Source organism: Bidens hawaiensis, unplaced genomic scaffold (assembly GCF_021521415.1).
Source record: "Bidens hawaiensis isolate Kalapana, Puna unplaced genomic scaffold, B.hawaiensis_p1.1 tig00419509_1, whole genome shotgun sequence".
Lineage (NCBI taxonomy): Eukaryota > Viridiplantae > Streptophyta > Magnoliopsida > Asterales > Asteraceae > Bidens > Bidens hawaiensis.
This window is the reverse complement of record NW_027504884.1, coordinates 463,236-478,546: the sequence shown is the minus strand read 5'-3', so window position 1 is coordinate 478,546 and position 15,311 is coordinate 463,236.

Genomic DNA, 15,311 nt, shown 5'->3' with positions numbered 1-15,311 from the left:
CTGAAAATCAAGGGTTGTATTATGTGGACGAGGTGACTCAAAGTGGTACTGTGATGTTGGCTCATGGGACATCGGAACGAGAAGCTTGGCTATGGCACCGAAGATTAGGTCACCCTTCTACAAGTTATTTGCATATTTTGTTTCCAAAACTATTTCCAGTTAATGTTATGTCACATTGTGAAACATGCGTTTTAGCAAAGAGCCACAGAAAAACTTTTAAACCCAATAACACTAAGGTTGCTTTGCCATTTTCATTAATCCATTCTGGCGTATGGGGTCCTGCCCCGGTTCTTGGGGGGCAAAACTTTCATTACTTTGTGATGTTTGTTGATGATTGTACCCGAATGACCTGGGTTTATTTTTTGAAGAACAAATCCGAAGTCTATGAAAAATTCACTATGTTTTACGCCATGATCCAAACTCAATTTCAAACAAACATCCAGATTTTCTGATCCGATAATGGCGGTGAGTTTGTTAATACCCCTTTAAAACATTTTTTCCAAAACAAGGGAATAATTCACCAAACTACATGCTCAAACACCCCAGAACAAAACGGTGTCGCCGAAAGAAATAATCGCATTTTGCTGGAAATAGCACGAGCCCTCCTAATTGAATCCCAAGTCCCAAAATATTTTTGGCCTGAAGCCCTTGCTACCGCTACCTATCTTCTTCCAACAAACACCCTCAAACTTAACACTCTATTACAAACCCTTTCAGAATTTTCAAACTACCCTCGGTCCTTACTCTTCAACCACGAATTTTTGGATGTACCGCCTTTGTTCACATACCTAAATCAGATCGAACCAAACTTGACCCTTGTGCTGTAAAATGTGTCTTTGTTGGGTATGGAATAAATCAAAAAGGATACAAATGTTATAACCCAAATACACGTCATATGTTCACCACCATGAATTGTGACTTCCTTGAAACCGAATATTACTACAATTCCCAACTCAGTGGTCAGGGGGAGAAGGAATATTTAGACACACTAAGTTGGTTGAAATATGTCCCCTATGTACCAACTACAGGGTCACCAGAGTCCAATTTCAGTGCCACTGAAGGCCCTAATGTTCCTCCTAACCTGGTGTCTAAGGTAAGTAATACTCACCCTGTTCAGTCTGGTGATACTTTTGAAGTTTCTAATGACTCCAAAGATACCAATGCTTCTAACCATGAAACTGTCACAGAACAAGCTGAAACTTTGCAAGTAGATGAATCCATACAAGAAGAACCACCATCAAGATATGTGTTACCCCCTAGAACAAACAGAGGGTTCCTCCAAAACGGTATTCTCTTGAAAAAGAGCCAAAAAAATCCAGTTATCCTATAGCTAATGTGGCTAATGGAAATTTCACTAAGGAAGCAAAAGCATTTATCTCATCTGTTTATTCGGAAGAAACTCCTACAAACGTGGATCAAGCCTTAAAGTCAGAACATTGGAAGGAGGCAATAAAAACAGAAATGGAAGCCCTAATCAAGAACAATATTTGGGAAAAGTGTACTCTCCCGTCGGGAAAGAAATCGGTGGGGTGTCGTTGGGTCTATACGGTTAAGTATAAACCGGATGGTACAATTGAAAGATATAAAGCCCGACTGGTAGCGAAAGGGTATATCAGACATATGGGATTGATTATGCTGAAACATTCTCCCTGGTCGCCAAGATGAACACAATTCGGGTCCTTTATTCGATAGCTGCAAATGAAGGGTGGCCACTTCAACAGTTTGATGTAAAAAATGCCTTTCTACACGGGGACCTAGATGAAGAGGTATTTATGGATGCTCCTCCAGGATTCACAAAAGATTTCAAAACTGGAGAGGTTTGCCATCTAAAGAAGTCTCTTTATGGTTTGAAGCAATCTCCCCGGGCTTGGTTTGGCAGATTTACTGTAGCTATGAAAAAGTTTGGATATAAACAAAGTAATGCTGATCATACTTTGTTTCTCAAAAAAAGATGCAAATTCGTAACTTGCCTAATTATCTATGTAGATGATATGATCATTACAGGAAACGATAAAGAAGAAATGGTAAGGCTGAAAGAAAACTTGTTTGCTGAATTTGAAATGAAAGATTTGGGCAGGCTCAAGTATTTCCTTGGAATTGAAGTACTAAGGTCAAAAAAGGGAATTTTTATCAGTCAGAAAAAGTATGTCTTAGACTTGTTGGCAGAAATTGGAATGATCGATTGCAAACCAGCAGACACTCCTATGAGTGTAAATCAAAAGCTTTATATGGAGGAAGGAGCAAAATTAGCAAATAAAGAGAGATACCAACGAATGGTGGGAAAACTAATATATCTCTCACATACTCGTCCAGATATTGCTTATGCTGTAGGGGTGGTAAGTCAGTTCATGCACCAACCTCAAGAGTCCCATATGGAAGCAGTTTGGAGAATTATTAGATATCTCAAAGGAACAGTGGGCCATGGAGTCCTGTTTCAATCACATGGACACCTAAATGTTTAAATCTACACTGATGCAGACTGGGCAGGAGATAAGGGAAGTCGGAGGTCAACAGCAGGCTACTTCACTTTAGTTGGTGGGAATCTTGTCACTTGGAGAAGTAAAAAACAAAAGGTGGTTGCCCTTTCAAGTGCAGAAGCTGAATTTAGAGGCATAGCTCGAGGTTTAAAAGAAGCCATGTGGATGCCAAGACTCTTAGCTGAGATTGGCTTTCCTTCAAAAGAAACAAGTAAGATTATGTGTGATAATAAAGCTGCAATTCAGATTTCAGAAAACCCAGTACAACATGATCGAACTAAACACGTAGAAGTTGATAGAAACTTCATCAAAGAAAAATTGGAAGATGGTACGATTGAACTACCGTTTGTTCGATCAAAGGATCAGCTCGCTGACATTCTAACAAAGGCAGTTAACGGAAAAATCTTCAACGATTGTTTAGTCAAGTTGAATTTTGGTAATCCGACTATTCAACTTGAGGGGGAGTGTTAAAAAAATAAAAAGATATCAAAGAATAAATTTGGGAGAAATTTTCGGGATCAGCCAAACATCATTTCCCATTTTAGAGGGTCAAAGACAGCCATTAACCAGCCTTGATTCCAGCCCGTAAACAACTCATCTTCTATGTTTAGATTGTTTTCTTTAGCTATAAATTGTATGCCTTTTTCCTTGTAATTTACACAGAAAAATATAATACAAGAATTCTACCTTCAATCTTTTTAACAAACCCAACAATCACTCGCTTAATGTCGATAATTTTGTAGTGGATTCTTGACAGCAAGAGGTTTTCCTTTTGTAGCTCATACATCTTCCTTAATTGTTAATTGGAATACTTCTTCTGCTATTTCATTCGTGGAGTAGCCTGTTCGATCATATTCAATTTAATAGAGTGAATCCTTAGTCAGACTGATCAGTGATGATGCATGGTGACTTGGGGTTAGCCAAATCAGTTACTGAATTCTTTATTGATACCACAGTAGGCCCGAATTGATATATCATATTGAATGAAAATCAAGATTCCGAGTAGGTACATTTTTTTAACTGAAATTGCAGAATTTGATCAATACAATCATATGATACATACGCATACATGGAGACGGATATATATGGGTTAAACGACACAACGCTTCAACACATTTAGATAATTACAGAATGAATCGCATACTTCTAAGTTCTAATAATCAACCTAAACATTAACTTAAAGGAATGATCGGGATTAACTCAACAGAAACGCGTGACAGACACCCGTGAGACGTATTTTGGTTCCGTAGCAAAACTGAAGAACTGAGGTAAGGAAGACATAAAATCGATTATTTATTAGGAGAAATAAATATGTTATCTTATTTAGATCAATCTTATGCTATCATAACTTTTCTGATTTGACTTCAGTTTTTGTAAGATTCCATAGAGCTTTAGCATATTAAAGATAAAACATACATGATCAGAGCTTATTCGATATGATATTTATAATTTATATACAATGAAGGGAAAGACAGTAGCAAGTTATGTATATATGTGATGGATTTCTATTGCTGCTTGTCATATATAGCAGGATTGATTTCTATTATCAGAGATTATTCCGTATTCGAATGTGAGTACTTTTATAGCTAATTATCATTATCTAATGCATCATCTTCTTAGTTGTAACAGATCATGCGGATACATTTCAGTTTAGCATCTTCAGGTTTTAACTTCTGCATTTTGTCCTGGATGTCATTATAAATCCATCCAAAAGGTTATTTGGGACAACCTTTTGCGCAAGTGTCATATTCTGTACACATATGTTGATTCACATCCTCTACAATTGCTGAAACCAATATATCTTGCATTGTTCATCTTTAAGAAACAGTATCGATATAGATTCAAACCAAGATACGAACAACCTACCAGCTAAATGGGTGTAGGTTCTCGAGGTAGAAAAAAACGCTCATGTCTTACAAACCTCCCTGATGACCCTTTGTATATGATCTTCAAAAAACTAGACTCTAATCATGATCGGGAATCTATTGGTCTAACGTGTCATCGATTTCTTGATATTCAAAGTTCAAGTCTTGAACACTTGGAACGTCATCATATACTTTGGTTAGGAGACCCGTCTACTATTCGCGTACGTATTGTTTCCTTTGTGCTTGATAAGTTGCTTAACCGTTTTAGGCAATTAGAGTCATTATCCCCGACTGACTGCAACTTTGTCACGGATTCAGGTTTTGTACTTTTGCAAAAATATGGTTTTAATTTGCGTTCTTTGCAACTTGAGTATTGTCGTCAAATCACCGATGTAGGATTGTCTTCCATTGCCTCTTGTAGGTCCCGTGACCGGATCAAACAACAAAACAAACTAAGTACTAGTCGTTCTTGGATCAACCTCACAACTAGTTGGCGGAAACAACTAGTTGGACCGAGATCTCGGATCTTGCGTGTGTGTAAGGGAGGCCGAAACTTGAAGGTGGGGTGAGGGGTTAGGGAGAGTTTTGGAGTTAGAGAGAATACTTGGATAAAATGTAATGTGAAAGGGTTGTGTGGTGTATTCCCTACACACAGATTAGGGAATACACCACACAACCCTTTCACATTACATTTTATCCAAGTATTCTCTCTAACTCCAAAACTCTCTCTAACCCCTCACCCCACCTTCAAGTTTCGGCCTCCCTTACACACACGCAAGATCCGAGATCTCGGTCCAACTAGTTGTTTCCGCCAACTAGTTGTGAGGTTGATCCAAGAACGACTAGTACTTAGTTTGTTTTGTTGTTTGATCCGGTCACTGGACTTACAATTGGTATCAGAGCTTTCGGGCTCTACTAGTTGTAGATCTTGGGTCACCACCTTGGATTTTGGTCTTGAGTGTGAAAAGACGGTATTTTGGAGAAAATAATTGGTTTTTCGGGTTCTTATGTTCTTGAAGTTCTTAAGTTTTTTTTTTGGTGTTCTTGCTCAAGAAGATGGTTTGAAGTTGTTAAAGTTGGTGTTTGTGGCTTGTTAATCTTGAGATTTGTGTTTGTGTGTTGCATGTGATACTTGCTTCAAAGAATGTGTCTTGCATGCTTTTGGATATGCTTGAGAGTAGTGACATGAAAGTGAGTTGGTAGCATTCCTTAATTGGTTCAAAGTAATCAAATTGTTGACCCCAAACTCGAATACAATGTTCACTTATCCTCCCACTCGCATACAATCCTTAGTCTCTTTCACCATATTCGCATACAATACTTAGCCAAATTCTCATACCTACCCCAACTCGCATACAATACTTAGCCAAATTTTTCTTCATCCCAAACTCGCATACAATCTTCACATTCGCATACAATCGCCTCTCACAACTCGCATACAATTCACATCCCAATTCGCATACAAATCCAACTCTCATACAATCCTTAGCCAAATCCAACTCACATACAATACTTAGCCAAAATTTATCTCCATTCCAACTCGCATACAATCCTTAGCCAATTCCAACTCGCATACAATCCTTAGCCTCATTCCAACTCGCATACAATCTTCCAACTCGCATACAATCCTAAGCCAAATCCAACTCGCATACAATACTTAGCCAAATTTTCTTCATTTCAGACTCGAATACAATACTTAGCCATATTTTTCTTTCATTCCACTCAATTACAATCACCTTGTCTCCAAATTTTTCCAAGTAAATTGTAATCTAATCAAACTTGATTAGAATACATTTCTCATTAGAACACATCACACTTAGTTTTTGAGCAGATTTTAAGAAATGGCAAATCCCAATTCCACTGTGGCAAGTACTGAAGCTGTTCAATGTATGTTGTTTGAAAACATGGCTGGTACGACATCCAAGCCCCCAAAGTTGATGAAATGGGACAACGACTTTGACGAGTTCAAATGGAGATTTAAAAACTATCTCAGAATCATTGATCACAATCTCATTAGACCGTTTGAACAAGGCCCACATCGTCCTGTAACCACTAATCTTGATGGTGAGGTTCCTAAAGCTGTGACAGAATATGATGATGATGATCGAAGGATGCTTGCTGAAGATCAAAAGGCTTTTGGTGTTCTAACTATCTGTCTCTCACATGAAATAGCCATAACTTTAAGAGAACACACCACTGCCAAAACCCTTTGGGATGCATTGGCTGCTAAGTTTGAAGGAAATTTGGAGATGAAAAACAGTAGAAAAGGGATGTTGAAAGGTGAGTTCAACATGTTTAACTACATTCAAGGAGAGACCATTGCTAGCCTTATCTCAAGATTTGAAACGTTAATCACTAAAATCAACAGTGTTGGGATTGATTATGATCAAATTGAGATTAATGACAAGTTGCTCAACTCACTTCCCTATTCATGGAGCAGTAGTGTCATCACTATTAAGAGAACCACAAACCTTCAAATTACCAGTCTTAGTGACTTGACCTCAATCATCAAGTCATTTGAAATGGATAACAAGCTAAGAATAGGTAATCATGTTAGTTCTCTTTCGAAGGCTGGTATGACAATTGGAACCGGTGTGAGTTCTGCATTCATAAGTCAAACCAACTCCACTGCTCAGAATCCAAGTTCAACCTTCAAGAATGTTGGTTCATCTCATGTTTCATCTAGTTCAAGTTCAAGCTCCATTCAATCAGTTGTTGATCAAGCTGTGGCTCAAGCACTTAAAGCTCATGGAATCAAGTCTACTTAAAGCATTCCAACTTACACTACTTCAAAGCCAATCTCTACCGAGGACTCCACTGTGGCTTTGATTCATGCTTTTCTATCAAGTCATGAGGAGTTGCTACAAGGAAAGCTGCTTCCTCCATCATTTGAATAAGGAGATCTTCCCGAGATCAACAAGTATGATCTCAAGAAAATGGATATAAAATACCATATGGCCATGGCTGTTCATCGGGCAACAAACTTTATGAAGAAGTATGGGAAAAATAACTTCAGAGACGGGAAGAATTTGGGTTTTGAGAAAGACAAGCTTCGCTGCTACAACTGTGGGGAACCAGGTCACTTTGCACGTGAATGCACAAATCCGCCAATGGCAGTGGGAGATGTTAAGATCACTGAGATGTCTGATAATGAAAGTGGCCATAAGTCTGATAAGAGAATCATCCCAAACTACTCCTCTAAGTCAAGGATTCCCAAAGTCAATCATGGAAGCACATCAAAAGGGAACTTAGAGTCGAGCTCAAAGGCAATGATCGCTAGGAATGCCGAGTCAAATGTACCTGATTGTGAAGGAGATCAATTTGAAGAATTGAAGAATCCACTGAACTTTGCTGGGATGGCATTCACCGATCAGGCTGGCACCTCTTCAAGCACCTCCGATGAGATTCCTACACCTACCTCTCATTCCCGAGGTACACAAACTTTGCACTCTAGAATGTATAGACAAAGTTCTTCATTATAGAAATCACAATGCTAAAATTCTTGAACAAATTCGTAGCATTAAAGTTCAGAATGATGATCTTAAGAAAGCTGCAAAGATTTATACCACTAGGATTAACACTCATGGTAATGATATGGCAAAACTTAGAGAAAAGGTCGCTATAGCTACATATTTAGCTCAACATCATGAAAAACATATAGATGAACAAAATGCTAAAATTTCCAAGTTAGAAATTGAGTTATCTCAAAAGAAAATTGCCATAGAAAACTTTGAGTTAGCCTCTGAAAAGCTGAACAAACTAATTGGATCACAAATGGAATTGAGATTAAATAATGGTTTAGGTTATGATAGTTATGCTCTACCTCCACCGTTTAACAATAACTATACTAGCCTTCCTCACTTTGATTTTAACTCTCCTCCTGAGGAAGAAATGGTCAATGGTATTGGTCATGTACCCTTATCAAAGACATTTGTTCCTGCTGCTCCCAAGATTGTTAATTCAGCTAATTCTTCAGTTAATTCTAACGGTGATTCATCTTCTGTTGCAGGTTGTGTAGAAGAAAATGGGTGTATGGAAACAAACACGGGTTATGGAGATAAAAATTTACTTTTTGGTTCATCTATTATCAAACCCGTGTGTAATAATTTTGTTTTCAAAAACATTTTGAACAATGATGTTTATGACGAGGATGTTCATGTTGGCACCTCTATTGAAAAAGAAAATGATGTTTCTATTTCAGATAATGATTGTGAAACTATTTTTGATGAAACCATTGTTAATAGAATTGTGCATGAAGCAGTTTCTGTAAATACTAACCTATCCAGCTGCTTGTCAAAAGATTGTAAAGTTTAGGAGACTAAAATTAATGAAAATCGTTTTGAAAAGGAAAGGGCAAGCACATCTGGTAAATATGTGCCACCTCATAGAAACAATTTTTATCAATTCACAAATCAATATTATCAACCTCAACTATACAATCAATTTGATAATAGCTACTATGGTTACTATCCACAAGATTATGTTAACTCTTTCTATACAAATGTTTTGAATGATCGGGGTCATAGATCTGACAGCTTGTTTGTTCCTATACAACCATCTCCTTATTCGCCACAACCCATGTATTATCATTCTGATGGTTTCTATAAGGAAGATAGAAGAAAATTGTGTTTTGTGTGTGGTAACCCTTCTCACCTTGCAAGACATTGCAAGAACTGGCATGATATGAAAAGGAAAACGAATAGTCCGTTTAATCAATTCAGATCCAGAGCTAAACTAAGCTCAAGGAATAGAAATGATCAATCTGATAGTTCTGCCAGTGAAATGGATGTGAGATCTAAAAATAAAAGAAATGACAAACCTCCTTTTTGGATAACCAAGAAGGAGAGAGCAAAAAGGAATTCAAAGACTGAAAATGCTGAGAATTCATCAAAAAGAAAGCAGAAAAGACATTCAAAGATTGAAAGATCTGAAGATGTTGTTTTAAAACCAAGAAGGAGACAGTCTCGAAAATCATTTAAAAACAGGAAACCTGCTCGTGCATAGAATCCTAAAGACTGTTCTTCTGATTCTGACACGTCCCACAACTTCATAAACAACAATGAGAAAATGACATTTGACCCTCCCGAGACAACTAAGTCTCGGGAACCTGTATCTAATTAAATAGCTAATGTGTAGGGTCAGCCAAGAAAGTCTGTAAATAGTATATGGTTTTTGGATAGTGGTTGTACCCGACACATGACAGGAGACGAATCCTTGTTGTTTGACATTAAACCGTTCGATGGCGGATACGTCTCTTTTGCTGGAGATATGGGTGGATGTCAATTCCTGGGTGACAGATTGATTTCCCGGCAATGCAAGAAACAAGTCACCGTGTCCACCTCCACTGCTGAAGCGGAATACATTGTTGCATCCGCTTGCTGTTCTCAAGTCATGTGGATCCAACATCAGCTGTTGGATTACGGTTTGAATTTCTTTAACACCCCGATTAAGTGTGACAATGATGCAGCTGTGTGTATTGTGAAAAACCCGGTCCAGCACTCTAAGACAAAGCACATTGACATCCGAATTCATTTTATTCGTGATTGTTATGACCGGAAGCTTGTCATAGTAGAACATGTCAAAACTGATTACAACTTTGCGGACCTATTTACCAAAGCTTTTGATCGTGCCCGATTTTTGTTTCTTATTGAGACATTTGGCATGATCTCTTTTGAACAAACTTAAGTTTTTAAAACTAGTTTACTTTGTTTCAGTTTACGTTATTTTTACTCTTATCTTAATTTTACTTAATTTTAATCTCAAAATTATTTTAACTTTATTTTGTTTATCTTTCTTTTATTTATTTGTTTTTTAAAAAAATATTATTCTATTTTAATTTTTCTAACTTCACTTTTCTTTTGTTCTATGTTTTAAAATTTTTTCATTTTAAACTTTGTTTTATTTTTAAATCATTTTTTTTAATTTCATTTAATTTTTTTTCTTCTTTATTTTATCTTTTTGTATATAAAATTGTAAATATTTTTAATATGTCACAATTTTAGAGGGAGAAAATGAGTCTTTACTCACCAAAAAGATTTTACTTTTGTTAAGAAAATCAAAAATTCAGCCTTTTGACTTCCAAAAATATTTTATATATTCGTTATTTTATTAGAGAAAACCTCAAAAAGCCTTAAAATTATAATCTCTTGTTTAAAGGGAGCTCCTGTTTAGAGGGAGTCGGATAATATTAAAATATCAGAAATTCTGAGAAATCGATCCGACCTTTTGAAAATGATAGAAAATTGTCTTATGTGATCCTAGCACATGAAAAGAGTAGATCAAAAGCCAACAAGATCATTGATTGATGTGTAGATAGGCTTAACAAATGAGTAAGTATCATAGTGATATAAATTTAAATATCTGCCTATGCTAGTGGTTACACTCTTATGAAACGGTTGCCGACTCCAAATAAGTCATATTATGACGGCAAAAATCCTAATAGTCAGTCATACACGAGGCCGTTAGTGATTGGTCACAATGAAAAACTTATTTCTTGCTTTAGCTTCAAATTTTGAAAAACATCAAAAAAAATATTGAAAAAGCAGAAAACTGCAAAATACTCAAAAAGTATTCAAAATCAACAACAAATATGTTGATAATTTTATCAAACAAAAAGGGGTATATTAGAACCACGTAACGTGGGGCAAACAAGTAAGTCCTAAACATTTTATATGAAGGCATAAGTCAACAAGGCTAGTAAGTCCATGGTTCAACCTTTACATATTGTTTGAAAGAAAAGTTTGCAAAAAGTCTATAAAAGCTCAAAATGTTTTGATCAATCATTAGGGGGTCGGAGTCAATTCGGGGTGATACTGATAAACACAAAGTATGCCCGAGGTATGATGGAGTTCGTAACATGTTGGACTAACAGGGGACCACACAAGTATTGTGCCTAATTATACCTTAATGTATCACAATGAAATCAAAATACTTATTAAGTTTAAAGTGGACAAACATATCTACAATCGACTTTGGGTTCTTGGCATAATAATATCTAAATAGAAGTGTGATCTAGGACATTATAGACAATATGATTCCATGTTGTAATCTTTCTCACCAAAAACAAGTGTAAATGAAATTTTGTAAATTAATTAATATAATTGATATAATATTAAATTTCTCCTTATTTTAATTTTAAATTTTAGTTCATTTTTAAGTTTTCTATTTTATTTTATTTTACATGTTAAAATTAGTTTAACTTGTATTTTTTTAATTTTTTTTTAAAATTATTTTAAATTTTTTTATTTTTAATATTTGAATTTATCTAATTATAGCTTAATTTTATTTAAATTTTATTTTTATTTTTTGGTTTTACCTTTTAGTTAGTTAAGTCTTTGTCTTACCATTTTGTAAATCTTTAATTTTTAAATCTTATTTTTCATTAAACTTGTTTTAAATTTTGTAACGAAAAATTTTAACTTTGTCTGTCTTAAAGTTTAGTTTAAAAGGTTTTGTGAAAACGGGTTTTATACTTACAACGAGGTATGTTATGCAAAGTTTGTTAAGTTTAAACCGACAAAGATATATCATGTATATATTAGTTGTGCTTGGATTCGGTGGTTGAACATTTTACGGTTTTAAAAATGAAAACATTTTCAGAGATTGGGGGTCGGGAGTGAAAACTTGTCTAAAACTCGAGACTTGTTGAGTTGACACTTAAAATGTTTTTCATAAATTTTTTTTTACTCTCTCTCTCTCTTCTCCCCTAACCACAGCCGCCTCCAACCGTCATAGCCTAAATCGGGTTTCTTCCTTAAACACAAATTAACACACAGATCTGCGTATATTGTCATTCTTAATCATTCTTCACCATGGATAACTTTCCAACGGTAGGTTTCAACTTGTCAAGCTTTGTTTCAGTTGTGGTAAGATTGTAATCGGTTTACAGTTTGATTAACACTTTGAAAAATATCGATAACAATTGAAATCGATTACAATGTAATCGAGTTCTGGCTTTTCATTTGTAATCGAGTTGAGGTGGTCTTGTAATCGAATTCTGAATTTCAAAATTGTAATCGAGTCTGAGTTATGTGTTAATATTGTAATCGAAGTTTCAGCTTTAATTTGTATTCGAGTCACTGTTTTCAAATTGTAATCGAGTCTGTCTTCAATTTTAATTTGTAATCGAGTCTTGGGTGTAATCAGTTTATGTAATCAAGTCTGTCAAATTCAAAGGATAAGAGTTGTATTCGAGTCTGTGTGTGACTGGTTTTTTGGTTTGCAATCGAGTTCACAGATTCTTAATTTGTAATCGAGTTGCCTGTTTTTAAAATGTAATCGAGTCAAGGAGTTTAAGTTTGTAATCGAGTTCTCTGTTCTTGTTATTGTAATCGAATCTCTGTTTTCAAAAAGTAATCGAGTTAGTTGTAATTTTTGTTTTTGTAATCGAGTTGTTCACTTTGAATTGTAATCGAGTTAGTGATTTTGAATGCAATCGACTTCTGTTTTTTTTTTAATCGAGTTCTTTGTTTTCAAATTGTACTTGTGTTCTGTTTTCAAATTGTTATCGAGTATCGGTGTAATCGAAAAGGGTTTACTATTGTAACCGAGTTACAAAGTGTTGATGGTGTATTCAATGTATGTTCCGGGTTGATTCGTTCACACGTTCAGGAAATTAATGTTGGGCTTAACGGGCTTACAATTGGCTTAAGATCTGTTGTAATTAAGTTCATAGTTTTTGGGAAAGTATGACCAAGTATAATATGTTTACTGAATTGATTCTAAGCTACAAATTATTGACTTTGGAGTTGTGGAAAATGGTTAAGTATATTGTATTCTAAATGGACTTGAGAAAATTTTTTAGTTAATTGTAATCTACCTTGTTTTCAAATGGTTATGGTTTTTAAATTGACAAGTATGAGATCACATCAAAATACATTATACTTAGACATTTTTCTCTTCATTAAAATACAATTTACTTAGAAAATTTTATAGTCTTGAGTCATTTTCGTAAATAACTTTTGTTAATCAAGTCCCCTTGTTGCAACAAGGCTGTGGTGACGATGGTGATGACGAGGATGAGGATGAAGGGAACGATGATGAGGATGATGATCACGAGCACGATAGTTATGATTAACCTCGTGATGGTGGAAACGATGATGGAAATGGTGGTGGTGGTGGTAATGGTGATGCCATTGAAAATAAGACGGCTGATGCTGGGCTGTCTAAGGAGGCTGAGAAAACGAGGGAAACGGATGCTGTGGTGGAGGCCGAGCTCGCCTTTTTATTTAACGTTTGTTCTTTTGCAGGTACCGTTCCTTCAGTTCAGAAAGTCGTTGAAGAAAATAAAGATGATGATGACGATATCAACTATTCTTCCAAACCCGACACACCACCAACTGGGAGAATGTTGAGCCAATTGTTGACAAGCATGTTGTCGCTCCTGTTGCTGATCCTGCTAGAAGTCGGTCAAGAAGAGGAATCAAATACTACAGCATGAGCATATTGGGAAACATGCAAGCAAGGTCAAAGTAAACAACAAATTCGATGCTGTCATCATGCATTGCACTCGCAATCACGAGCTCACTTTCCTTGATAAGCACGAATTGACTGGATTTTGACTCCGCGACCTCAGGAAGCTAATTGAGTCGCCTTTATGTACAGTTGAAGATGTCCGTCGTGACAACACGGACACCATCGTTGGAAAATTCAGCAAGTTTGTCAGATTACTTGTTTTACTTGTTGAAAAACAACCTTTTAAAGAAGATCCAGATGGTGTATTTGACTACGAGTCCGAATGCGAGTGGTGAGAAGGAAATAAGACAAAAACCAAAAGACTAGAGGGAGATTGTAAGGCCCGGTTTTGTTTAATTAAGTCTTTCGTATTTGTATCATTTTAGTTTACGTTTCTGTTCGTTTACGTTTATATGTAATGGGCCCGAGGCCTCTTGTACTTGTTGCCTATTGGGCTTGTTGTTAATGGAATGGTGTATAACATACCCACACTATATAATGTGTGTGTATGGAATACACCACACAACTCTTGCATTTTCATATTATCCAAGTAAACAAGCTCTCTCAACTCCCTCACCCACCTTCAAAACTTTCGGCTCTCTCTAACACACACAAAAGATCCGAGATCTCGGTCCGACTAGTTGTTCCCGTCAACTAGTTGTGAGGTTGTTCCAAGAACGACTAGTATCTTAGTTTGTTTTGTTATTTGATCCGGTTTCGGGACCTACAATGTGTGTGTACCCATGCTATGGCCTAAAAATGGTGGATCTTATAATTATTATTTGGGCTTGATCATGGATTGTAATGGGCTGTTAGAATTTCTTTTGGGCCAAACCCTTTTTGGGTTAATATCTTGGGATGAAATATTTTATCTTTGGCCACGAAATAATTATTTCTCGGGGTTGACCAAACTGAAAAAAGTCAAATACGTTTGGGTTTTCGTCATTGTTGGACCGTGTTCAAAGCATGTTATTTCTATGTTATTTTCGAGGCGTTCGAGAAGTTGTTGAACTTTGAACAAATTGAATATGAATTTGGACTTAAAGAGGAAATAACAAACTTTGTTCATTTGATCGCTATCCTTGATAATTCTTCTGAACCTATACTGCTTGAAGATCCGAGATGGATAAAGAAGCGATAACTCCTTCATGAATGTATTAGGTGGATCATACCTTTAGGGGGTGATTGAAAAGGCTCCGGCTTTATCGGGTTGATTCGTGAAGATGCGAGACACGGTTCGACGATGTTTTGATATCACAAGTCAAGGGGGTGATTGTAAGGCCAATATTTGTGACTGCGATATAAAATGACGAAACTCGTTATATATTAATGGTCAAGTCAATAATTAAGCCGACGAGAAAACCGGACACGAAACGAGAGCTTCGGGAACGCGTGTTTAGCTTCAACGAGAGATCTTTTAGTTTATTTGTGTTTAGCTATAAATAGGAAACTTGTTTTCATTTATGGTGTGTGTTTGTAAGATGTAAATCACCACCCAAGGGGAGCTCACCTTGGG